Below are 27,368 nucleotides of genomic sequence, written 5' to 3' on the forward strand. Positions count from 1 at the left end.
GCGCCGTGCTGTGGGGGCGGGAGCACGCTCTGCGCCTGCGCGGAAGGAGGGAGGGCGGGAGGGAGGAATGTGGGGTGCGCGCGCGCCGTGCCCGCGCCTCACACAAAGGAGGCGGTTGGGCGGGAGGCGCGTGCGCGGTGAGGGGTTGGCGTAGTCACGTGGTGCCGGGGTGTCGGGCGTGGGAGAGCGTTGTGTGTGCGGGGCTTCGAGGGTGTGCGAGGGGAAGCGGTGGTGCCTCAGGGGCAGCTGTGGAGGAGCTGCTGCTGAGCATGCTGAGCCATGCTGGTCTTAGGAGGTGTTCAGCTGGGGGCTGTAAGGCAGGAGCTGCAGTCTGTTGGCTGAGTGAAGGGCTTTCCTGAGCTGCACTGGGCGCTGGGGTCTTGTGCTTTGACTCCTGTAACACTCAGCTTATAAACCTTACTGGCCATGAGGCTTTGTGAGCTGAAGCATGCCAAGTCAGGCACGTGTCTTGTGAGGAGGTGAGCTCTGAGGTATGGCTCTGCTGCTCCTCATTGTGAGTTTAATTTCTGGTCTGAAAAAAAATCTGTCTGTAAGCGACTGCAGGGGAACAAGGTGAGCTGTGTCCAGGATGGCTTTGTAGTGAATGAATGGAGCCAGTCTCATCTCCGTCTCTGGCGGTGTAACAGTTTGCAGATAAGGATAAGGCAACGTGTGTCATGTACCTTGATTTTTTTAGTGGAACTTCTGATGTTGGCTTGCAGGATTTTCTAATAATAAACTGAAAAACCAGTCTATGTGGTACTGCTTTAGCAGGGTTGCAGATCTAGTTGTGGAAAAATGTACTTGGTATCAGCACTTGTCTGGGGAACTACCTTCAGTCCATTACTCATCCACAGTGAAACAGGCCTTGTAATTACTGTGTTTGAAGATGAGGTCAAGTTTGAGCTTGTATGAATGCACTGCCAGAGAACTGGAATGCAAAACGGGGAGCTCTGTGGATAAAAGTAACAGGTGTAGTACTGTATACTTCATAATTGTGGAGTTGATTGTATTGCAGGAAAGGATGGAGGGGCTGCTGTGGGCTGTAAGCTGAATGAGTATCAACGGCTTGCTGTTGGAGAGGTGAATGCCATGAAGGTCTCTGTGAGTAAAAAAAAACTGCTAATAAGGCACAGGTGTCCTGCTATGCTGAGCTGTGCTACAACAGTGTGTCCAGTACTGGGCTCCACGTGAGAGAAATTTGTATGATTTAGAGAAAGAGGTAGAAGTAATGATCAGTCTTTGAACACATGACTTTTACAGAGCCAGAGAGAACAGAAAGCCGCAGACGTGGTTAGTCTTCAAATAGATGAAAGGATGCTGCCGTGAAGAAAGGGACAGTTTGTTCTCTTGTGTCCACTGGGGGTAGGGTGAGGAGCCATAAGCTAAAATAACAGCAAGGCAGATGTAGGTTACAGTGAAAAAATGTCCCGTGATTCTTCTGAGCCAGTCGAGCAGTGTTGGACTGACTGGGCAAGGTATGGGCTGTTCTTACAGGTTTTAAGAATAGATCAGACAAATATTTCTCACGGTGGGTGAAGTGCAGTATAAGAGCTTGCGTTCAGGAAGGAGACTTTGCTTAATGGGCTCCTAACCCAGTGTTACTGTGGTTCTGTAGCCCTGAGATATGTAATCATTGCAGCCCTTGTTGGCTTAACGATAAAACTAGTTCAGCTGCACAGATTAAAGATGCTCAACTGGGCCAAGTGACATTACGTAACGGGAATGAAATTGCGTTTAAGCATGGCTTTATGTTTTCAAAATGATTTTCACCAGATGGGGTGAAAGTATCTAAATGAGGAGCTCTGCAGAGCTTTTAAGCATTAAAGGCTAAGGCCTCATCTTCAGCATAGCTTTCCAGAGAGTGTCCCACCTTTGTTCCTGTGGTATTGCTGATGCAATTAAACTCTGGTAATCCAGAAAGGATGCCAGTGTTTTTGAGATTTAAAGCCTTGCAAGCCAAATCAAAATGATTTTAATAAAAGTAGTTTAGGTCAATACAACCTTAAGATATATCTGGGAGGGGGGGAAAAAAAGAAGAGCTGGGATATTGTTTTCATTCTTTTTTTTAACAGCAAGGGCACACAGTTGGTAACAGCTACTCAGAAAGTGGGTTGCAATATATACAAACAGGTATTTGCAGATCATAGTGCTTAGTTTGAGAAGCCTTCTAGAAGTGTGTTATTCACCCCAGTATCTGAAAGCAGCAATTTCTGGCACTGAATGTTATATCGCATCTGATGCTTAACAGGGGGATGAGAAAGGACATTTTTTCCTAATTGAATTCTCTGCCTTTCTAGACCTGCCATTTAGATCACAGTTTATCAAGATCGATTTTCATCAGGAATACTCTTGAATTATGAGGAGTGCTTTCCTTAAGGTCAATTGGAGTCACCGATGGAAACAACTGCAAATTCGGGAATTTTAAGCTTGAAAAGTCAATGTATCTAATTGTCCTATTTTGTTTTTGTTGTGTTTTTTTTTTTGGGGGGGGGTTGTTTGTTTGTTTGTTTGTTTGCAACTTAATACAATGTTATGCGTGACAACTGTTAGAACTTCACATAATTTGTGCAACTGTTGTAATACAAAATAAGAAGGAAGGCAGACTGCTTGCATATTGATCAGATTCACTGAGTGGTCTTCTTGCATACTGGCTTTCCAGATGATGATAAGCTCCATGCTGACTGCTTTCTGCCCCTTGTGTTGGGAGCCTCCATGCTCAAGCTGGTAGGTCTGGGGGCTGGGGCTCCAAGTGTCCACCTTTAGAGCTAAGTGTCCAGTGTGCAATGCTCAGCTGTGCCTGCCCTGCTGTTAGCCTGCCTTCCTGAGATTCTATGCTTGAATGCGTTTGTTGCAGTTATCCAAGCAGGGCTTGGTGAATAACAGCAAGGTGATGGTGTTTGGATGGTGGTAGTGTTGCAGAAAATCAGCTCCACTAGAAAAGAAATAGTGGCAGTATTTATAGTGGCTTTTTCTTTTTAGGTTGACAGTGAAACTGTACACAGGTGTTTTAAACACTGTCTCATTCGAGACATTCACTAGGAGCCAGTCCTGCTATTTCCTGAGCATGTCTTCCACAACCAGCAAAATCTCACAGTCATGCAGCCTGTGCTCTGCTGCCACAGGAGCTGTGCCCACCTCCCAGGCTGTCAGTTTGCTTCTTCTGTGCTTCTCCATCATCCTGTTGCAGCACCTCCTGACGTCAGGTTTGAGCAGCATCCTGGTACACTGTTTTGCTGTCACACTGTGAACAATCTCAGTTTGTTTTTTTTTCTGTACAATAACCTTTATTAAGACTTTGCATTGCAACTATTATAAAGAGGCATTATTTTCAAGAGATCCCACCTTCTATCTTAAAGTCCCAGACCTGTCAGTGCAGGTATTTCTCAAGTACTGATGGTGTCTTCTGTCACTCAAGGTGTACTTGAGAACCATACTTTCAGTTGCTGAGATCTCATACAGATAGTTCTTCCATCTGCATGTTGTTGCATGCTTTCTGTCCTCTAGTTTCTGTCCTGTGTAGCCGTCTTCGTTATCTCAAGCCTGTTAGTGCAGTTTTGCTATGTACCATGCCCCCCAGATTAGATAGGCTTTTCCTTAAGAGAGATTCTTCCTGTACAGTTGTGGTGCCCTTGAGAAGATGCCCTTATTGATCATCCCTTTTGGAAGCATTAGGATGCTGCTTATTAGCCCTTTCTGTTTTACATTGGTGGAAACCCCCCTGTAGCAACCATTTGCCATTTCAGAACTTGTCTCCGTGCACAAACAGGTTTGTGGAGTACCTATGTTGAGAACACACCTGTTTTCCTCATCTCTTTTCCACACCCTTTTCTGCTCTAGTAAGTTCATGGCAGATGGCTTCAAACACGAGCTTCAACTTCAGTAGCTGTTCCTGAGCCACTGACATGGAGGAAGAGGAGTTTGGCACTTGGGTATCTCTCCAGAAGCGAGCCCTTTGCTGGCTGAGGATTCCTGGTGTGCAGTTAGAGCTGATTTGGCCGTTCCACCCCTTTCTTCTGTCATCTAGTTTGTGTATGGTCTTCCTGTACTTGGACAGGCTGTGGTCATCCTCCTATTCCTGGACCAGCAAATATTTAACAAGAGAAGTGTTTGCGCTGGAAAAAAGTGTCTTAGGATATGTCTGATGTGATCCTTCAGCAGATCAGCAAGATACAGTTATGTGATGAAGCAGGAGATATAAACAGCTGCTTCAATTCTCAATGTTTTCAGTTCTGCAGCTTCTCCAGCCGTTCTAGTTCTGCATGCTGGTTGGTTTTGTTGTCATCTTTTATGGAAGATCACCTCCTTTAGAGGCTTCTTGTGCAGACCGAAAATTCTGCAGAAGAACATCGTGTTTCTGTTTGGAGGACAGCTCTGTATCCATTACTTAATCTGAAAAGGAACAGCAGGATACACAATCACAGAAGGGATTTGAAATGTTGATGTGAGGATAAGAAAAAGAAATAGGAAGATGGTATCTACCCCAGGAGTTTGGAGATGCTCGTGCTCTTGAGTTTTGTTGCAACACAAAAATAAAGGGTAAGTCCTGCCACTGCTGATAGTTCACTTTGCAAGTTCTCCTTTGTGGGTGTAGATCAGCTGCTGATACCAGTAGCTTGTTATTGCTGTATTCAAGCACCATGAGAGTTGATTGATATGTTTTGCTCAGGGTGCAGAGAGCTGAAATTCCCTTGTGCTCCAGTGGACTGGGAGCATCCTACGTGCATCTTTTCTGCCCAGTCTGGCTTTCCTCAAGTTAGTTACATTTCTTTTGATACATGTTAACTGTTATCTGAAATGGGATGTTTTCATTTATTTTTGTTGAATGTGGAAGATGAGGTGCAGGAAGGAGTTTTGTAGTTGCACAAGTCTACTAGAAAGCTCATTCCAACCAAGCACATTTTTTCTTACCCTGGAGTTTCATGATAGTGGTTTTTTTTTGTTTTGTTTTGTTTTTTGTCTTTCCAGGGCTGACTACTCAGCCTATTCAATTTTGATTTACAGATCTTTACACTTTATTATTTCCTTAATATTTGCCAGGCGCGCGTTGTGGTCCTGCTCCTGACGCAGCTCTTTTGCCACGCAGGAGGCTTCTGAGGAAGGTATGAAATATTGACAGTGCAGCTATTTGTACAGGGTATTGAAAAGTAGGATGTGTAGACCTGGATGCTGCCCTCTGAGAAAATTTGCCTTATCTTTAATTTTTCTTTATCATTGGTTGCCTTTCTAAAGATTGGATCCAAACTGATGGAGGTAATCCCAGCTGACTTGGGCAGCGCTAGGTCAGACCATAAACCAGGTGGTGGTGTGCTTGCTTAATACTTTCGGAATACTCAAAGGTATTATCCCTATCTGTTAAGTCAATAACTTTGTTCTAATAACATTTCAGGCTTTGATGTCCACCCTTCAGTGGAAAAATGTGACTTGGGGGCTTGCAGTGGATGGAAGATGAAGATATTGTCTGAAGGTGAGGTAGCTTAAACAGAAAGGCAGGACACTCATCCTTACTTGGGGAGGAAATGCTACGCATTAAACCCACATCTAGCTTTGATACTTGAAGTGTCAGCTGTCAGCACAGTGCCAATGGAGCAATCTGCTCAGTACTGGCAACTTTTCTCTCCTCTGTGCCAATGACGAATGTCGTTGACTATCTAGAGAGGGAAACTAGCCTCCTCTTGTGTTGGAGACCTGGTAAGTGTGATGGGTGGAGCTGTGGGATAAGTGGAAGAAAGGATAAAGAGAGAGGAAATGGAGGAATTCCTCAGGGTGCCATCTGTCGTGTAAATTACCAAAGAGACAGAGGGAAAGTAGATTTCTTCTTCTGTGGATTAATTTTGCCAGACTGCAATCGGTGAGCTAACAAGCATGCTGCTTTTCAGGACTGTAAAAAGCAAAGCAAGTGTTAACACGTTATTAACAGTGTTCTTCCAATAGATGCAGGAGGGAAATGCTGGAAGCCTTAGGGTGTATTTTCCATTTACCAATATAAGGGGCAGAAGGGTGGAGAGGTAACTTGGATCAGCCACAACTTTCTTTGCTTTCTCATCAGCTTTTCAGTGCTCAGGGATGATTTCCTCATGCTTGTTAGTAGTGTGGTAAAAATCAAGGCAGATTCTTTCTAGAAAATAATGGAGTCCTGGATTCCCAGAATGTTGAATGCTCACCTCTGGGGCTTCCATTTGTCTCATTAAGTGATTTGTGGATTAATTTTCAGTGGCTTATTTTTCTCTATAAAATTGTGCACTACTAAGTCGACAGGGATTCACCCCCACTGTATCTGTGTTGTGGAACATTAGGACCTCTGTATTTACCTTAATGCTAAATGAAAGCTAAAATGATGATGCACCTCTGAGGCAGAAATAGACCCTGTTGTTTACAAAGTCCTCGAGTCTGAGTCTGTTTTACTGGATATCTGTGTACATGGATTTGAGCATATAAACCAATATTATTTATTTCAAAGTTAAGCTGCAGTAGCAGCAGCTGGCTTTAGACCTGACTGAAAATGTGTTTGATTGCAATCTCAACAAACAAATACAGTCTCTGCTCCAGAATTTACAATGTGTGTCTTTTTATCTCATGGAAAGTGTGAGCTCCATGGCTTGTTTAGTGCTTACTGATATGAATCACTGGAGGACTCTTGTTGCTGTAAAATAATAACAATAATAATAATAATAATAATAAATAAGCCCCACTCTAAGGAAGAAGAACTGCAAGGGCTTTAATAGGAAGACTGCATTCTAACAACACGCTGCTCTTCAGCAGAAGGACATCAAGTAAATGTACTGTTGTGTTCTACAATGCTGCATAACTTCTGTGCTGTATAGGTTTTGTATTAACAAAGCTTAAAACTCCAAATTTGGTACAGAGGTTGCAGTTTACCTGCTAAAAATGCATCTTTAATCACCAGTCAGTTGCAGGTAAATGTATTGTTTGAGTTTCTAACCTATTTGAATAACAGCTGCATTTCTGACTCAGTTCTTGTAACTGATGTCCCAGAATTGCAGCTGAGAAATGCTTCTCGTGGTGTCAGTCCATTCCAGAACTCGTATTCTTTTCCTTGCAGATGTTTGTATGTGTGGTTTATCCTTCATGGAAATGAACTGCAGATTGTGGTGAATGTTAAAACAGCTCCTTAGGTCTGTGCACGGAATGAAATGGCAGCTATGATATTTCATACAACGCAAAGATGCTTAAAATCTCACTGAAGTAGATGTGGCTGTGGGCTGCATTCCATGGAAGTCCCAGCACCATGGAAACAACTGACAAAACTATAGTTTCAGTGCAGGCAGAATTTAATACTGCCCTTTTTAAGGCAGGTTTTTCAGGAGTGCTCAGCACTGTCTTACATCTTCCACCAAATCTGCTAGGCCTTGCTAGGAGCAAAGCTGAGCCAAGATAGTCCAGACTTTGTTTAAAATAGATAAAAGTCTTGCCATCCATCAGTATAATTATTCTAACGACTGAGCCCTTCAGGTTCCACAGAATTTCCTTATAGAGCAGTGTTACATTTGTCCATTATTGGCCTAATCCTGCCCTTCCTACTCAAAGTTAAGGTTGAGTGTTAAACCACCTGCATGTAAACTGTCACAATAGCTCTTGCATAAATAACCTCTGTGCATAGCCATTGTTTTCACTATGTCTCTCCACTCTGCAGGAGTTTGGGAAGGCACCCACTGCTCTCTGGGCATTCTGTGCTCCTTCCAGTTCTGTCAGTAGTGTTCTGAGGAGTTGTTCCTGCAGGTTTTCTCATGCTGGTAAGCATCTTCATCCATTTGAATCTAAACATCTCGAAAGCAGGTGAAAGAGGAAATAATGAGCTGAGAAGAAGCTGAAAGATGTAGGAGGTCTGTTTGCAAGGCTTTTCTTTCAGGTGTTGCCAGATTAAAACAAAACAAAAAACGAAACAGAAAAGCAGTGCTTTATCCTGCTATCATTTGTGCCTGTTTGCAGTTGCTGTAGCCACGTGCTCTGTGAGAGGCTCTCCTGACTGAGACAGATGTAACAGAGGACAGTTAGGCTGGTGTATGTGTATGCACACACGAGGGGGGAGAGAGAGTCTTGTTATTCTTTCAGTTACTGAAATTATATATTTGGCAGCAATGTATTACTGCTCCAGCAGAGTTTAGCTTTATCACTCTTTTTCTGAGTTTTCCCTTCTGGAAGAAGTGCCAAAGGTTGCTCTGTGCTTTTACTGTGCTTTTACCTTTTATGAGGTCCTGGTCAGTTTTGTGGCTGTGCTGATGCAAACAGCCCTTGTATGTGATCAGAACAAAAATGTGATTCGCTTGGATTCTAATTTGAGAAAAGCTGATAGTAATGCTTATCTTGTATAAGGTTTGTTGGAACTGCTGCAGATTGAAATTGGTGTGAGTGGGAGAGCTGGGACTAATGAATATAAATTCTCAATTTATTCAAGTTGTCTAAACAAGAGTGCATAATTTATTACTTTGTTGCTGAAGGTGTAGGATAGAACTGGCACGCTTTTTTATTCAGGGTCCTGCTTGCACCTTCTGCAGTTTAGCTTGACATTCTGTTGCAGTTGATTCAGCATCTTGACAAGCTCATTATTGTCACTGTTGGCACAATCCCCTCAGATTTCCATTTTGTCTGAGTCTGTTTCACCTCGAGCTTGGGAGTTTCAGCATGTCCTGTTGATTCAGTTTCCAGACTCACCTGTGGAGACTCAATTGCATGCTGGTGATTTTCCTGCAGAGTGCAGTGAAGCATATGGCACAACATTCTGTTATGTTGAATCTAATCCAGCCTTTGTATCAAATTATTGCTCACTGAGTAATAAAAACAGTCATCAATTTCTAAGCCTGTTTCAAACTGAGGTACTAAGATTTTGCACCAAGCTATGACTACTTTATTGTAAAACATAGGGCTAGGAGAGCTTTCAAGAAGTCATCTTAAAAACCTATTTAAAATGGGGGTTATCTCTGTTAAACCAGGGCATGTTACCAGACTGTACTTAACTTCCAGTAATGGAGGCTTCATGATCTCCAGACCATCTTGTCCCAGGAGTGATTCCCCCTACAATAGGAAACTTACCAAGTGTTTACCTTAAATCTTGCTGCGGTTTTGGTGTATAACTTAATGTCATATTGCTACACCTGATTATTTCAGATTCTTCCTTCTGATTTCTATCTAGTTTCAGCTCTAACCTGAAGCAGTTCAAGCTGAGTGCAAACCTGTAAGGAGAGGTGCAGCAGAAGAACAAACAAAGGTGCTCTGTGGGATTTGAAGCACAGAATCTACCCGGTGCAATGTGGGCAAGCAGGCATCAGGCCTGCATGCAGCACTCACATCTGTGGCACTGGTGCTTCTAGGGAAGGCCGTTTCCTCCAGTGCCACCTGCAGTTCATCCTGATCAGTCTTCAATCTTCTGCAGCTCGTGAACGTGGTGCCCTCTGATCCTCAGCTGATTGATTAGATCCTTAATTTCCTCCGGGGAAGAAAACGGATATTTCATGTGGTAGGTTTATTTCAGGACTGTGAACTGCCAAACAGGACTGCCAAACAGATTCTTTGAATAGGAATGGTGTGAAATGGCTCCATTCACTTCACATTAGCTGCCCTTTTTCTCACTGCTAAATATTATCCTGGATTTCTGAATGAGCCCTGCTGGCTCTATGTGATCATGGAGGCAGAAGAGTGAAGCCCATTAAATCACGAGACATTTTTTCCAGTTTTTAGCCTAGTCTTTTCCTCTCCTATTTTCAGATGGTTGCTCATACAAAATGAAAATAGGATTCCACATTGTCTCTATGCAACAGAATGAGGCACTTTGCCAGGTGATGTAGGTAAAGGGCTGGGGGAGATGGCCCAGGAAGTGCTGGGTCTCTGCCAGGGACTCCATCACCATTTTCTCTTGGCTGCAGGGACAGCAGATTCTAAATCTGCATCTTCTAAATATTGACAGTGTCATCTTTCAGCCTCTTGGAGGAGATCAATTTTTACAATTTACAGAATATTTTTATTTATTAAAAAAAAAAAAGAAGCCAAGGCAGCTTGTCTCCCTGTATAGCAGGTAAGGGAGACTCAGGCAGTTCAAGTGACATCCTTGCAACTGATTCCTGGAGATGCCTCATTCAGTCATGTACACTGCTTCTGGGAAATATTCACTTCCACCTGTAGCTCTTCATATTTTCGTGTTGCCATTCTGCCAGCATCTTCTCAAAGGCTCTCTCCTTCTTCCAGAAGCAGCATTGGCCTGGAAAGATAAAGCCAAGCATTCAGTGGACACAAGTTTTCTTTACACTTCACTTCTCTGTGTCCTGCCAGCTAGTCGCAGTTAAATTGGCACCCACTGTAGTGACTGGCAGAGTTTCTCTTGGTTGCTCTGAATGGGTGATTAAAATGTTTACAAGGCTTTCTTTCCTCACCATTAGGAATTTAACAAGCTCCCCCAGTTCCCATCAGTGTGATAGTCCTCCTTGCCCCTGCTGTTATAATGATGCTGCTGTGGAGCACATGTTTTCCACTTCAGATATTCGTGGTGCAGATGTGCTGTTAGTAATTGCCTGGGTTGATTAGTGTGACTTTCTGCTTCAAAGAAGATTCAGTTAGAAACAAGATGTTATTCAAGGCTATTCCAGACTGTTTAATGGCTTGTCATGAAGGGAACGAAGGAACATTTTTTCTTTCCTGGGAGCTTTTAATCACAAATATTCAACGTATTTTTATGATCAGTACATGCAGTCAGGTACCATGGTGATAAGCACGCCACAAACTGAAGAGTAAAGAACTGCTTCATTAAAGGCAGTGATGGTGAAACAACCCACTGGTACTGCAACGCTGGAGAGTTCAAAGCAGGATCTCATTATCCTTAAAAAGACAATGAATACCTTGCCTTGCTGCTGAGGAGGGCTTTCACTTCAGCTGCACTATTGTTTCTGGAAGACAGCTAATGAGTTTGAGGAGCATGCTGCGTGCTCCTAAGAATTAGCTGTGGCTCAGCTTTGCCTTTCTTCTCTTGGTCATACAGGTTACAGTGACATTTGATAGAGAGTCTTAAAGTATTGAGAAATAAGGGATCGGCCCATAGCTGGCTCCTGGGGCTTCCACCACCAAGTCTTGCTGCTCAGGCTTGTGCTGGATGTGTTCTTGAATGGCTGAATTTCTTGCCTTTTCCAGGTCAAGAGCGAGGTGCTTCGCTTTGGTCTGAAGCCTCTGCTTAGAGCTGCCTGTGCAGACTTGGACTGATTCAGCTGTCTGCTTCGCTTCTTGGAACCTCCCAGCCAACTTTGTCCCAAAGGAATGGGGGCAGAAATAACCCAGTAGTCGTGGAGTGAGGAGTTCTGGGAGTCAGCAGCAGTCATCTCCTTGAGCACTACTGCTATTTTCACCAGTAATCCTGAAAGCAATCTCAGAAAAGTGACTGTAAAATCATGACTAGGATGTGGCTGGCTCTTCCCCTCCCCAGATACAAACACCGTTCTGGACTGCAGCTCAGTTCCTCATTGCTGGGTTGTTACCTGGTGTTAGACCCTTCCACTTTCTGTTCAGGAATCTCCAGGACAGCAATAATGTCAGTGTAGCTCCACTCCCTGTGACTGACTATGGGACTAAGGCAGAGATAGAACAGCTTATTTTGTCTCTACTTGTTTCAGGCACGTGGTTAAAGCCCTCCAGGTGCCTTAACTTCTCTTTCTGTTATGTGAAAGCACCTCTGTTAGCTCTGCTAGAAAGATACTGTTAAAAGACTGCCTTAACTTCTTGCCCACGTTACCAGATCTCAAGGAGCAGATTCAGGTGCATTTTTTTTTCAGGAAATGCTAGTGGCTTTTGTAAGGCTGCTGGAAGAGTAAAGTTCCTGCTGGAGTAAGGAAAGGCTGTCCAACTTCAAGCCTTTACTGGAAAGGTGCAGCATTGGTTTTCTGTTGCCAGCATACAAGAGTTAGGTCTCAGTAGTCTCTATTTATTATTGCAAATGTTCTTCTTGGTGGGAGTAATTCTCTTTTCTTTGTCTTACAAAAATGAGTCCTAACAGATCACATCTACAAACTGTGATCCAGCAGCCAAAATGAATAACAGAGTACCCTAAGTCTTCTCCCTGAAAGCTGTGATTTCAGTACTGAGTTTGGAGACCAGACACCAAACTTCAATTTTGTTCTCTTCCTCCTCTTCCAACTGCTCTTTCCTGGTATTAGCCAGTCTTACCCCAGCAGCAGTACAGATGAATTTGACTGATGTGGATGAATGGTAATGGCTGCACTGTTCTCCTGTTGGAAGTATGAAGGCACTGACCTCAATCCCCCAAGCTGCAGTACTCCTCTTGAGCAGCTTAGTTCTGGACTAGCTAGAAACATTTCAGAATGTCTTCCTGGTCAGGAGCCAAGTGCCTGCTCTCCTTACCTGTTTTGGTGCTGGGTTGTTTTTTGTTTGGTTGGTTTTTTTTTTGCTTTACTGCAGTGAATTGAATTGAGCTCATATAACTGAAAGCAGAACTTGGCTTGTCATCATCACTGTTTTCTCTGAAAGTGTTTCAAAAGAATTACAACAGTAAATCCATTTTGTGATTGCTCTGAACGTGGGGAATTCTTGCCAGGCTTTTGATATGCAGGTGCAGCTCTAGAATTATTCTTTGGAGATAAGAAAAATTTCCAGGACAGGCATGTCAGACAGAGACATGAAATGCTGATACAGTTTGAGTCAGACATATGTGACCTATGCAAATAAACAGCAGTGCAATCCACTGAGCAGTGGACTGAGAATGAGGAGGTGTACACACCTCTGCTCTTTGCTTCTGGCTCGTGAGAGGTTATCTTCTGTTCGTATCCTCCATAAGAATCTCATGATGCTCATGCCCTGTGTGCCCTTACAAAGATTAGCTGGTAACAACCCAGAGATTTAGATGAGGAAAACTTTCCCTTGTGAGAGCTGAAAGAATAAAAGATTTGTTGAAGTGGACAGTGAGCAAAGAGCAGGCAGAGCATATCCTACCCAGCAGCAAGCTGTGAAGGTGCTTGGTGGTCCCCAGTACCCTTAACTTTTCATCTACTTGCCTCTTGGGGTCATACGCCTCATGTGGACAAGCTAATTAATCTCCATCAGACCTTGTGCTCTGTGCTCAGCTGGCTGCTTTCAGCTGCAGGAGAAAAAGTGCACAGAGAGGCACTAATTCCAGCTGATTGAGGAAAGAAAAGAGAAGACTAGAAGGATTGGGCAGTATTGGTAAAGGAGGCAGAGCTGCCAGAGTTCTGTGGAACACAGGGGAAGAGGAGGATCAGAGGGCTGGTGATGTTGCAGCTATCAAGGAATTTACCTTGGAGCCTGATGGCATTCATTTCAGCTTGGCTTTTCTCCACCTCGACCAGCTGGGCATTGGCTTCAGACAGGTTGTCTTCCAGCTCGTGAGCATAAGCAACGGAGTTCAACTGTTAGAATGGTTAGTCATAGGATGCTGAGTAAGGCTTGAAGTGCTACAGTGTCCTCCCTCCCCTGCACACTCAGTTTATTCCCGTTGGTTGTAGGTATAATGAGATGACTGTAGCAGGCAGGGACAGTGCAAATTGTTCTGATCTATAGAGAGGAGGGATGTCTATTTCATTAGCTACTGTGGGCAGTGTTTGGCATCAGCCTGCAAGGGGCTGCCCTGCGGTATCAGCTGGCTCACTGCTGCTTGGTGCTGTGGATCTTGGAGGTGCTTTATAAGAAAGGCTTCTGCAAGGCTTTTATTTAGCCTTCTAGGCTCTTTATCTGACTCATATCCATCTTTGGTGCTACTGTGCTACAGGGTTAGCATCTTTCAGAACAGTTAACCGTCTCCACACCTCATTGCTAAAACTCACAGTTGTTCTTTGGACTGAAGATCGTGTATTTCCCTTGCAAAACAGCAGAAAATAGACTGAACAGTTCTGCTTTATTTTTTGTTTTTTAACTGTCTGTGTCTGAATTGGCAGCTTTCTAACAAACCTCTGACCAGCTTCTGCTCAACCTTAGAGGAATGGCAAAGCTCACAGCCTGTTTGTGGAGCCTTGTGGGTTTCGTGTTTTTGTTGTTTTGGTCATTTATTTATTTTTAACTCCTTCCAAGGTCCACAGCATAAGGGGAAGATTGGGTCAGGTCTGCCCTGCTTAGGAGCCTAGAGAAGCTGCTGAAGAAACTTCTTTGGAGAGTCCCAGTGATGCCTCATTCTCTGAAGAAAGAAACAAGATGTTCAGGTGTAGCTGAAGGTATCTGGCCTGGGTGCAGCTGTTGTAACACCGGTGTCTTTCCAAGGAGTCGAGATCCATAAGATCACGAGGCAGATCCCTTCCCTGGTTCTCCACCTAGTGGGAAAGAGGGAAAGAAATTCTTATTCCCTATGGGAGCCCGTGAGTGCTTTAAGGAGCAATGCTACTTCTTGTCACTCCAGCTGTTTTCCTGTCTGCATGAGGTGTCCAACACTGACCTAGCTCCTGATGTGGTTGAGAATTGGCTAGCCAGCATTTGTAGACTGAAATGGAAATGTTAGTTATTATTAAATTATATTAGTCATTAGATTGCGTTCAGAGCGTTCTATTAAAATATTAACTTTTTGGATCTCAATTATCTTCAGGACTTCCCGTTGTTAAAAGATCAGATTATATATTTAACATCCGCATCCCGGCAATTTGCAGAGGATTTATTAGAGTGGGTCTACCACCGTAGAACTGGACCAGTGGGTGGAGTGGGCTGATGGGTGAAACACAGAGGGCTGCCAGCTCTCACCAGCCTGCTGCACCCTGGCTCTGCATAGGGCTGCCCCTATGGCTGCTTCTGAGGTTTCTGTGAAAGGAGCAGCGCTCCCAGTTTGTAGCACTAAGTCTGCATGGGCTGGAACTAGAGCTCGAGTGTCTGTCTTACAACTCTTCCATGGGGAGTTTTGTTTTTCATTAGCAGTTGAACGCCTTTAGGTCTTTTCAGAAGTAAAATCACTCCCCAGAGAAGCTCTTTGTTTCTTAGAAAGACACTGTTATCTGTGCTCTTACAGCATTCCTAGCTTCTATCTTTCCTTCCAGCCCTTCAGTATAAGGGCCTGGAGGGTGCAGCAGAAACCCAGCAGTGTCTCTGACCGAGAGATGCAGGATAAACTTGCGTGGATACAAACAAGCCTCTGTTTCTTCACTCCCTCCTATGTGCTTGCCAGGTCTACAGGATTATTTTTTCCTGGGAAAGGCCTACAGCTGGGAATATTTAGCCAAGGAAACAGGAAAGGTGTGGCCATGTGTCTCAGTAGACAACTGGTATTATGTGCAGCATCAGTAGGTTGCTCTGTTGTGTTGGAATCTGGCAGTTGGGGAAATAATGAAGCTGATTTGGTTACTTGAGGGAAATAGGTGCTTGTTCATAGAAACAGCTGCAGGCCCAGGTTTGTGGGTCATGATGTTGTTGTTGTAGAAATACTGAGACTTTGATTAAGTATTCGGGCACCAAAATATGCCAGCTGAGAAACATTTGCTTTCAGAATGGCAGCACTTTGAGCTGTGCTCCCATTTTTGGTTTTATTTACCACCTTCCCTTCTGTGGTGAGTGGAGCAGTACCTTGCAGGAGCTGCTATAGGGGGAGACAAAAAGGCCAAGTTCTACACAGGGAAAGACAAATCCTGTATCTCAACTGGTTCTGTTGCTTAAAAGTGTAAAGAGAGATTGGCTCCAGAATCCATTTTATCAGGGTAGGTTTAAAAGGTCTGTGTTGTTCTTCTATGCACCTCAATCTTATCAAAAAGGTAAAGCTGCATGAGCAGGCTGTTGTGTGTTAAGGAAAGGAAAGTCACCCAACGTGTTGCCTCTCTGTAGCAAACTGGTTAATCTTAATAGAGCGAAGCAGAACCTGGTGTCCTGTCTCAGGCCCTAAAATCCATTTGCCCTTTGTTGGAGCTCTTTGTTGCCCCATCATCAGCTTGTCTGTAAGTGGAGGTGCTGGCACCCCGAGGAGCTGGATGGTCTGAAGCACAAACATCAGCACTTCATGCTTTTGTTTCCATCTGTGTTTGACTTCCAATGGCTCTGCTCTAAAGCACAGGTAACCTGTACTCACTAAAAGCTTCCTGTTAGGATTTGTGTTAGCAAATCATGCCAGTGTTTATTCATGGTTTTACATGTTGTGTTAGGCAACCAGGTAGATCAGCAGTTTGGATAATATAGAGCTGTAAATATGTATTCTGCAAGGCTTATTTCTATGGGGAGGTTTGTCAGAAGTGCTGGCAGACCCATCACAAAAGTAATTGATGATGACACTAAAATAAATTTAATTTGTGATAATATTCTGCGTTTCTAAAGCAGTTTTTATCTGGGGATCATAAGGCCTTACATAAACACAGAATCAGTTAATCCTCATCACTTCCCAGTGATCATACACACTTTATACGTGGGTGACTGTGGAAGATGAGTGACAAATATCAGACAGTGAGTCAGAGAAAAACTTGGGAACAGAACCATGTATTTCTGCTTTGGTTTACCTGAGCAGCTGAACTGCACTTGTGCTTGTCAGTGTGTTACTCCTGACGAGGCCAAAGCATGACTGTGGATTTTCCTTTGTGATTTCTAGTTCAGCAACTTTACAGGTGTAGCTGATGCTGTCAGAGCTGTGATGTAGCACAACTGCCCTCAGTAGGATTCTGTACCCTGGAGAATTCCCATAATCTTGCCACTTCTTTGCAGTGCCTGCCAAGATCAGTTTGGTTCCATCTCGTGGAGGTCATCAATTGTAATTTTGGGGTCATCTCTGCTTTATGACAACGCTTCTCTGCCTTACCATGGATGTTTTCTCATTCCCAGTTGCCCTCCAGCTAACTGAAAAGCGTGGAAACAATGTTATCAATGTTATCAATAACTCTGAAGCACACAAATCAGCAGTGGGTGTCAGGGGGGCCTGAAGTTTCAAAAGCAGACTGCATGGGACCATTGAAGAAACAGTCAGTTGTAAATACACCCCATGGTGGTAAGTTTGCTGCTGTTCTTGGCAGTGTGGCTTACCACCTCTTCCTTCCCTTGCAATTTTCTAGGAGGGGAGATACCAAGGCTGGTGCATAGAAGTGGATAAGAAACCAACGCTGTCCTTAATAAACTGAAAATGAACAGAAAAATACATTCATCTGAGGTGCCTCCTGAAAGCAACGCGAGCTTTGAATGTGCATTTTCAACAGATCTCGGGGGACTCGGTCCAACACGGAGTGTTTCAGAAGAATGTAGCTCACTCTCAGCAGTTCACGTCGCTCTTTGGGCAGGGGTACAAATTGGCAGCACTTCACTGTGCTGCCATAAGTTAATACCTAGAAAAACACAGCCGCCTTCCTGTTTGTGGAGCAAACTGTAGTCTCGCAGTATCTAAGCAAGCAGACAGTGATTTTTTTTCTTTCTCCCAGACTGGGAGAATGGGAGAGAGCAAAGAAAAATGGAGTAGTTATTTCTGCCTGATGAACTTCCTCCAAAGCTCTTCTTTCCTTTTGGAGTTGAGGGACTGAGTCATTCTGAGCACAGAGATCTGAAGTCAGAGTTTGAACTCTGTGGTCTAATGCCTGCAGACAGGAAAGCAAACATCACACAAGTTCTATGGATCACACAACCAGTTTGCAGCATCAGGACAAAATGTCAGTGGCAACGTCTATTACTATAACTGAATCTCAGATTCTTGCTAATAAATTCTAAAATCTGTGAGTTTGACATCCTGTGGATGTTAATGCTGACTTTAGGAAGAGCAGCAGGCAGCCACGTGGCTGCTGCAGTGCAGATTGAAAACTTCTCTAGTTACGTTAAATAAAAACCTGCTTTAGTGCAGGAGGGAGAAGCTTTCCTCAGAGCTGGATGGAGAGGAGCTGTGTAGCTGTAGAGGAGGCATTTTGTAAGTAGACCTATCAGTATTGCCATGTAGCAGTGGGTGTAATTAATAAAGAATTAACAAAGAGGTGTTGCTGTCTTTACGTAGAGGGATCCCTAGAAATTACTGTGAAATTGATATTACTGCCAGGGTAAAAATAAAAAAGTGAAGCATAGAATTAAACCCGCCTCAGGTTATATCAAATATTGGAAAACAATATCAGAAAGTGGAGAAATGAACTGAGTGAATCTGAGCATCCCAAAGGGTGCTCTGACAGGAGCTGTAATGGTTGTCAGGGCTCGTTTCCTTGGAGAATGAGTAAGAAAGAACTTCTGTCGTGCCTCATATCTGCTTTTCTTTCTCAGTTTTAGGCAAAGGTGGTCTCCAGCCCTTTCAAGCAGAATTTCAAGTTGCTGAGCTCGTCCTCCAACACCCCTTGGCACTGCTCAGGGCAGTGCTTCCATCTCCAGGCTCTGGCTCAGTAAGCTGTCCATCTTTGCTCTCATCATTTGGCCCGGGCACAGCTCAGCACCCAGCAAGTTCTCTCATTCCTACTGAAGAGATGGGAATCCAGTGTTCATCCTGCATACCTGCTACACCTTCTGCCTCTGGGAGCAGCAGGCCTCCATTTGCAAGAAGTGGATTTGCTGCTTTTGTGCAATTTATTAAAGATTTGGGGTTGGATTAAAGATTTATTAAAGATTTATTAAAGATTTGGGGGCTTGGAGATTCATGATCCTTGAGCTCCCTTCCAACCTCGGCCATTCGGTGATTCTGTGATTTCTTTAATAAAACTGTTGTTGTAATTGATCTGAATCTCCAGGTCACCCAATGTTAAGCCTCCAGCCTCCCAGTGTTAAGCACAAAGCAGTGAGTTTAGATACACATACACACATCTCCTTACCATAAGAACTCGCTCTTCAACAAGTTGACACCTGGTTTGCATTACTCCTAGCTGGGCATCAGTGGTTGACCAGAAAGAGAGCTCAGGACTCATGAGAGCAGCTCTGCTTCTTTAGCCATGGAACCTCTCATTCTCCTGTGTTCTAAGAACTTAACTGCATTTAAGGGAGTCAGGCTGCCTGTGAATCTTATGCATCATCCCCATATGCTCTTTTTGCTTTCCAAATGAGGCTCTTATGAAACCTGATGCTCTGCCTAACTCAGTGCTAAGCCTTTAACCATCCGCTGTTTGTAGCTGTCAGCGTGCAGCTGGATGGTGAGGTCATTCTCCTGGGTGAGGATGCCTGTCAGCTCCTCTGCTCTTTGATGTGTTCTTTGCACCCCTGACTCTGTGGCATGATGTTACTTAGCTCTTCAATTGCAGTTCTTTCTGCTGGGCCACATTCAGCAAAGATTTCACCTGGGATAAAGGAGTTCAAGCAGTGAAGTTCCTAAAGCAAGCTTTTCCTGCTGTGATGCTCCACAAAAGCTGAAGGTGTGCCTTTTCTTTCCAGATTCTAATATTTTTTTGCACACCAGTGAGTGGTGTTGTGGCATTTCCTGAAATGCCTCTTTAGAACAGGGGATTTCATATCTGTAGTGTGAGTCAAGAACTGGGAAAGGTTATTTTGGTGCATCGTAGCAGATCTGAGTGCCAGCATAGAAACTGGGACTGTATTCCAGATTCTGAGCTGATATAGATGTAGCATCATTCTCAGAACATTCTAGATGCAGAAGTTCTAATCCCATTTGAGCCAGCATGAAAGTTCTTCTAAGGTGTGGGAGTTCATTTGGTTTGCTCTGGAGCTGGAAAGATGTGTCCCCAGGTAAAAAGGCAGAACTCACGTGTGGAAAATTGCCTTCAACATGAATTTATTTCACTTAAACTTGAGCCTCTTGGTCAACACTTCCTTTCCTCTCAGCAGAAACCCATCTGAATTACTCATCCTGGGATTAAGTGAAGAGAGGCAGAGCTGGAACTGCTCCTTCATACTGGCAGTGTGGATCTGCTCCATACAAGTGAACCAATGGCTCTGTTTCAGCTTTTAAAAGTCAATGAATAGCATAGGATTTTGTATTCCCATGCTCACAACCTCACCGTCTCTTTCTGTGTTGTTTTGGAAGTGGGAAGTCCAGCTCCTGAATTCCTAAGTTGTTCCTTTTCCGCTCCCCAAGGCTCAGATTTCAGGGCTTTCTCCATTTACTCATTTATTTATTTCTGCATTGATTTGGAGAGAAATCATTCAGCCCTCCTGCCCTGTTAATAATTCACAAGGAATCCACTGTCTGCCAATATCTTTACTCAAGTGAACGTGGCCTTTGGTTTTCTCCCACTGCTTATCTTCCCTACCCAGCAATCCCAAGTTTCTCACTCTCTGTAATTGCCACTGTTTAATTCTGCAGAACCAGACAACCTGAGATATTTTCCTCACCTTACTGCACAGTTTCCACCTGCCTCGGAAATGCAGCTGCAGAAACTTCTGGACATTCCCCTGGCTTGCCAGAATATGCATGCCTTGCAGACAGCTCTGTTTCCAGGCAGTGTGTGGAGAGGAGCTCTGTGTCCATCCCTAATCATGCACTACAGCACGCTGCAGTCAGTGTAGTCTAAATAAAAGGGAGTTGGCCCTGATGCCCCTCTGTTCTTTGGCCATGCAGGAGTCACTGCAGTTTGTGGACATAGGGAAAGCGATGGCAGAACTGAAGCTGTGCTGCTTTGAATGTAGAAATGGAGATTTTCATGCACTGGAAGAAGCAGCTACTGCTGACAAAGAGGAAACTGATGGAAAAGGTGCTTTTTTGCACCCCACTGTCAGGCTGTGGCGTTGTTCTGCTGCAGGGACCCACGGTGTGAAAGCAGGGAAGATTCGTGCCTTGCTGTTTACTGGAATGGAGAACTGGGAAGTCCTGGTTTCATTTCATGGTTCTTGCTAGTCAGTGAATGCCACGAGTGCTTGGTCTGTAATACTGCTGTAGTTTCACAGAATAGGCTCTGATTTATTCCACAGGAATGCCTTCTTTCCAGCATCCTGTTTCTCCTCAGTGCTCATCGGGAAACCATAGGAATGACTTGCAGTGTGGCCATGACCTTTTCCTGGGGATCATCTCTTGTGTCTTCCAGCATGGCCAGCTTACCAGCACGGAACATTGCCTTGGCTGACAGCACTCTGCATACATCTACAAACAGGACACATTCTGGGGAGGATAAGGGAGCGTATAGACAGGAGGGGGAATGGCTGTTTGTGGGGGTGGATAGTGATAGGACAAGGGGGAATGGTTTTAAGTTGAGACAGGGGAGCTTTAGGTTGGATATGAGGAGGAAGTTTTTCACACAGGGTGCTGAGGCACTGGCACAGGTTGCCCAAGGAGGCTGTGGATGCCCCATCCCTGCAGGCATTCAGGGCCAGGCTGGATGTGGCTCTGGGCAGCCTGGGCTGCTGGTTGGTGACCTGCACACAGCAGGGGTTGGAACTGGATGAGCACTGTGCTCCTTTGCAACCCAGGCCGTTCTGTGATTCTATGATTTAGGAGTTGGATTGGGCCTTTTCTGTTCCCAAACTTTCTAGCTATGAATACCAGTGGTTAGATGATAAGAGCAAGCCAGCATCCAGCAAAGCAGGACTAGTGACCTTTTTGGTGATGAAACCCAAATACACCTTGTGCTCTCTTGTGGCAGAAACATGCTGGTTTCAGTAGTGATGGGAAAAAAGCAACCTGGTGGCTGCTTAAGAATAAGATGAGGGGTTGTCTGTCCCACTTTAATCTCAATTTGTAAGTTAAAAGTTAGGGATGAAACAGTCTGAAGGCGTGATAGATATTGCATAATAATTGTAGAACACAGGAAACGCAGATTTCAGGTCCTTTCAAAGAGCAGGATGCTTCCTTTGCTGGCTGTTGCAATAGATATTCTCATTATGTTGTGACAAAAGCATATGTGCAAATTGTTGATATATGCTGCTAGCATCAGACAGCTCCAGCAATCTCTCCCCATTTTCCTTTCCAGTCTTAAATTGGATCAGTGATCAGTTAGTGGAATTTTTGCCTGACTAAGGAATAGGAAAGAGCAAGTGAGATTCATCACATAGCTCAAGGTGCACTTCATTTGCACTATATTAGCTGTACTGTCTGATTAAAAGCCAGGGTTGGGAACACGTGTAAGAGAGAGCATCGTATGCATGAGGAAGCGGGTTGCTGTAGAAACTCTTGACTCGGCAGCTCTGCACCAAAGACGTGCTGAATCATAACTGCCAGCAATTTGCTTGGCCCTGTCTGATAGGAGCGAATGGTGTCGTGTCCAGTTCTGTGCTCCTTCTGCCCCGGGTCAGCAGAGCCAAGCAGCAGCCCTGATGGCTTTTACTGCTCACCGACCCCACAGGGGTTATGCTGGGATTCAATCTCTGACATCTAAAATGAGAACAAGGGGTACGAAGATGAAGGAGCTGCAGTTAGCAGCGGCCCAGAGGGGCGTTTTGGGTCTCACAGGCACCCAAGGGTGTTTGCAGTGATGCCAGTGATCAGGTGGTGAAGTTTCGATCAGAGCACAGCACCCTTCAATCAGTTCTGTAGTGCTGAGCTCGGGCAGCAGCACCAGCCAGCCCTGGGGGCTGCGGGAAGCCGGGCAGGCAGAGCTGCTGCTGGATGTGGGACACTGGGGGCAGGGTGCATGCAAAGGATGGATGGTTGCTAACCCTGCACGAGTTGGAGGCGGTCACAGAGAGGATCCCATCTCTTGCTGCCAGCAGCCAAAATCAATTCCATCCCACAGAAGATGGGAGGGAGGCTCCTGAAGAGGAGTCACACTGCAGCGGTGTGCTGCGGCCTCCAACATCCGTCTGTCTCATTGGACTTATGTTAGCAGCTCAGTCCTGCCCAGGCAAACAACAACCATGCATCATTTCACTTGCATCCTGCTTGGAATCTCATGTTGGTTGTTTGTTTTTAGGAAATTCTCAAAGCAGAATTGAACTCACTCCTTGGAAAATAGAACAGGAGAGAAGAGCAGCTGCATTCACAGCCGTGTGTTGGCACACACAGGTTTTGTGCTGAGCCCACCTCCTTGCTGGGAAGCTGGTGCTGCTTTCTGCATTTCGAACGGACTGAGATGGAGTTGTGCAAAGTAGGAATGGGATCTGACCGTATCTCTTTGATGGCTTTCTCCTACACTGTTTCCTATTCATCTTCCAACCATAGAGCCATGAGTTGAGCTGATGGCAATCCTCATAAGCAGTAGGTTTTTTTCAGGCTGGTGGAAAGCTGACATTTTTCTGGGCAGCAAAAGGACACTGACTGCTGGGGGTGATGCAGCTTGTTGCTAAGCCAGGACGGCACTCTGCTCCCATCTGTGCACACAGGTCTCTGCAGCAGCACTTGGTGGTGCCTTCCTTTGTGCTGGAGGGGCACGTTTGCAAGGACAGGGCTGGAAGCACACACAGGCTGTGAGCTGGGCATGAGCAGCGTCACACTGACAGCCTTACGCCTTGGGACCTTTGCCCCAAGAGAGGGATTGTCAGAGGAAGGAAGGAATATCACAAGGTTCTGTTTTCACCTTTTAGGCTCAGGCTTTGGTACTCTGACAGGGGACAACATGGCTTATAAGCTGGTGCAACCAAGTGCAATCAGGGTGTGCCAACATAACAACACTTTCCAAAACCTGCTTGGAAGCAGGAGAAAATAGCTGCTAAGTGTAAAAAAGATAGAGCAAAGGGCCACGATCCGTGCTCCGATCGCACTCTCTCTGTGTGTCTGTGCAGTGGAGTGGTATGAATAGCTGGTGGAGATTGATAATATGCTTAAATACTGCTCCTGCTGCTGGGCATTAGCATGGCTGCTTGACAGCACGGCAGAGGCAAGTCATGCACACTGGGTAAGGCTCGACAGGCCATGGGGAGCTGCAGGGCTCTGGCTCCTCCAGCAATGTGTCAGCAGCAGAAGCAAAAACGCATTTAATCCTTTGGCTGCTGTGCCTTTGGGGGAGTTTTCCTGCGGCTTTGTGTTACAGGAAACAAGCTGTGGCTTGAGTCTGGGGGGTTTTGTTCCTTTTCAGGCTATCTGGAAGGATTATATTTTTAACAAAGGCGGTGGTAACGTGCTGAGGAGTCACGAAGCTGCCTCGCTGTTCTTTGTACATTCAAATGCCCAACAGTTGCGTCACCATCAGGCGATTTGACAATCAGTGTTTTCTGTTGATTGTTACTGAAAAGGATCTCTGAGATGCACATTTCTGGGCGGCAGAGCCAACCTCTGTCTGTGCTGCTTCCTTAAGGCACAGAGATACATCCATCTGCAGCAGGGAAGCACTGCTCCCAGCACCACTGCAGGTGTGAGGGGCTTTGGGTCTCAGCTCTGTCCGGCCCAACCAGCTGTGATGGCAGCTCTACTTCTCCCAAGCACATCTGTTAGTCTTGTGTTGTTTAAGGTCATTTTATATTCCCTGGAAACAGGGTTTAGCAGCCTCTGCAGTCCTAGCGACGTGGCTTTGTGCTGGGTTGCCATCAGCAGTGTGAGAGCACAGCTCCCTTCCTGATGTCCACCTCCAACTGCTCCTCTCTTGGCTTCAGCTGAAACTTCATAGCACCAAGGAGCCCCATATCCCCAGCAGCTCATAAGCACAGAGCTTCTCACTGGGCTCCAGCCCAATACACCAGGGGGTGCCTGGCAGAAGGACATGGTTCCGCACAGGGGAATTCCTCACCTGCTCCAAAAGCTGGAGCCAGTTCATCGTGCTACACATCTAAAGCCATTTTCCAGCCCACTGCGATTGGATGGGCTGACATGGGACGGAGCACCTTAGATGCAGTGCAAACCAGCACTCTGATTTCTGCCAGCCAAGGGCTGTGCGCTCTGACAGCAGTTGTCCCAAGCGTCCCCATGGCAGCACAGGGAAAACGTGCCCTGAGAAGGGAGCATCCAGAGGGGAGCAGTGCCTGCAGACAGCGTGATGCTCACCAGCCACGAGTTGGGACTGCCTGTGGCGGTGGCTGTGCAAGTCAGAGCTGCTGGTGTGCAAGGAGCAGATCGCAGGAGCTGCACGATACCGACAGCTGCTGAAAGGGCACTGTGAGTTCAGCAGCTGGAGAGTGTTTGATCTTTCTGCAGCTCGAGTCCTGCTTACAATAACCGTCTCAGGAGCCAGCAGATATTCCCCATAAGCCCTTTTTGGTAACAGATACTCTTCAAAATGATATTAAAAAGGAAAATGTGCATCATACTCAGACAAAGGGTCGGGTCTTCCTCTTTCAAAAGCTCCTCCTGGAGATACAGCTGTCTGTGGGACGAGCAGGCTCCAACCTACATCACTGCTGCAGCTTTTGCTAAAGCACTGCAGCCGCTCTGTCTGAAACCACACACAGCCTCGGCCAGTGGCTGTTAATCAGTAACGCCAATCCACACTCATGAGCTGTGCAGAGCATATTCACATCTAGCCTTCAGCTTTCAGAGGGCAGAATGCATCTCTGGGTTATCTGGGCTTTGGCTGAGGCTGGGAGCTCTTAGGGGCTTCTGTTCCTGAGCAGGTTTGGACAGTGTTCCTTTGGGTTGAGTTGCTCAGGATGCCTGTAAGATTTTGACACAGCAGCTGCACTGAAGCAAGTGGGATTGAGCACTCAAACCTTCTCAACGTGTATTGCAGAAGTTGTCCTGGCTGTCTTCCCTGCCTGGGGGAGATGTAGGCAATGGGCGTGAGGCAGCTCACCATTGCTGTCTGAAAATGATCTGTGTTATTTTAGTGGCAGTGCTGCCAGATCAAGTGGGACCTCAGTGAGCACGGAGCGGGATATGGGAAGACAGCTTTCTTCTCCCCGAGCTGCCTACAGAAAAGCTGCTGGTCATGCTCCCCAGATAAAAAGCAGTGACCCTCTGTTGCACATAACCTATCCCAACCCCTGGCCCAGGACAGCTCCAGTGAGCAGGCTTCTTATTCTAGAAGGAGAGAATGGAGCAGGGCAGCAGCATCATCAGAGGGAGTGAGTCACTACGAGTGCCGTATCAGTAAGGTCAGGTTTCTTCTTGGAGAGGATCTGGTAGAAAATTATAGAATCAGCAGAATCACAGAATCACTAGAAAAGCCATCTCAGATCCCCAAGTCCAACCCCTGCCCTTCCCCACCATGGCACCAAACCACATCCCTCAGTTCCACATCCCCATGGTTCTGGAACACCTTCAGGGCCGGTGACCCCACCAGGAACCTCTCCGGGCATAAAGACATGAGAACCTCTTTCATCTGCTTGCTGAGAAATGACCTGACTTCTCTAGCTCTATGGGAGAAATGCACCCAGGTGTAAGCACAGTGCAGCCTCGTGTTGGTGGGAAGCAGGTTGGAAGCAGCCCAGCTGCTGCCCACAGCCTGCAGCTTGCCTTGGCCCTCCATCCACAGAGGCAAAGCCACCATATGGCCGCTCGGTGGGATGCAAATCTGGGATGAGTTGAAAGTAGGAGGGATGCAGACAACCCCACATTAAAGAATAACCGATCCATATGTTTCCTCTCTGCTCTTTCTGCAGGCTGAGGGGTCAGGAAACACAAGCAGTCTTTTTGCCTCTGGAGCTGGGATTCGAGGTTCTCCATTGGGCTTTGGGTGCATGTGTGCAAACAAAGAGCAGCGCCCACTCCCTGATCAGCTGTTCTTAGGATCCTGATTGCAAGACAATCACAGTGTTGTGCTGATGGATGTGAGTAATGGTTGCATGATAATCGTCGAAGGAAAAGCCTGCAGATTTTGGAGGAGGCGGTTATGTGCTCCCAAAGAGCCTCAGAGGCAGCTACAGAAAGAAGAAACACATTTGTCCTCCTCTAAAGCAGTGACTGCATGTGGAAGTGGGGCCAGACTTTGGTTCCATCCACAGCAATGCAGATCCCTTTGATGAACAGAATCAGCTTCAGCTTTTCACATGCCCAACATCACCAGAACAGGGCTCATCTGACACCAGATGTGAGGAGTTCTGTGGCTCCCTCCTTTCTGGGTGCCAGCCCTGGGTGGGAAGAGCAAAGGGAGCCTGGCAATAGGATTGCAGTACCTAGGATTGCAGTATCTGTAGGAAAACAAACCATTGGTGGGAGGCTCTTTGGGAACAGACAGCAGTGCCTGTAGGGGTGAATTTGCAAGTCAGGGAGAGGAAATTTCATCTTTTCAAAGATCAGATCTGTAAAAAAACCCTCTTTCTTCCTGGATTCTGTGTTAGAGCTTAGAGAAGTCTGCCTTTCTCTGTAGCTTAAGGCAGCGGGATGGAGCACACAGAGGAATGAGGCTGTGGTGTTTCCCATTTTCACTGTCCATTTCAGCTTATAGAAATAATGATCTGAAGACAATATAAAATAAAAATCAAGGCATTGTGAGTCTTTGCAGAGGTAAGATACTGAAAGGGCACCAATTTGGGGTTAGTAGAACTGTTTTATTTTCTTCTGTTGTAGAATGGATCTTTAAAGACCGTCTGGTCCCATTCTATGCACTGAACAGGGACATTGCAGGTGCTCAGAGCCCCCCAGCCAGACTGCAGGGAGACCCTGGGGAAAAGGAAAAGGGAAGGGAAGGGAAGGGAAGGGAAGGGAAGGGAAGGGAAGGGAAGGGAAGGGAAGGGAAGGGAAGGGATCCATGAAGCTTTCCATCAGTTTGGTTGACAGTGCCATGGACAAGGAAACATGTCAAGGA

General features: G+C 45.7%; 1 long non-coding RNA gene across 7 annotated transcripts in view; it reads left to right on the forward strand.

Moving 5' to 3' along the window:
- Positions 1-379: 379 nt before the first annotated feature.
- LOC128079215 (uncharacterized) overlaps positions 380-27,368 on the forward strand; it is a 28,435-nt gene continuing 1,446 nt past the window's right edge. Inside the window, exons 1-7 of one of the 7 annotated variants that reach the window (XR_008206035.1) lie at positions 380-3,206; positions 3,841-4,539; positions 5,041-5,102; positions 5,390-5,467; positions 7,655-7,754; positions 26,224-26,391; positions 26,931-27,067. This is a non-coding gene — a long non-coding RNA (uncharacterized LOC128079215). Of the gene's footprint in view, positions 4,756-5,040; positions 5,103-5,389; positions 5,468-7,654; positions 7,755-9,151; positions 9,639-14,037; positions 14,178-16,743; positions 17,519-26,223; positions 26,392-26,930; positions 27,068-27,368 lie in introns of those variants that run through there. The other 6 variants (XR_008206031.1, XR_008206029.1, XR_008206033.1 and 3 more) reach the window with 6 other exon arrangements.

This window comes from Tympanuchus pallidicinctus, unplaced genomic scaffold (genome assembly GCF_026119805.1).
Source record: "Tympanuchus pallidicinctus isolate F22 unplaced genomic scaffold, pur_lepc_1.0 scaffold18, whole genome shotgun sequence".
NCBI classification, from domain to species: Eukaryota; Metazoa; Chordata; class Aves; order Galliformes; family Phasianidae; genus Tympanuchus; species Tympanuchus pallidicinctus.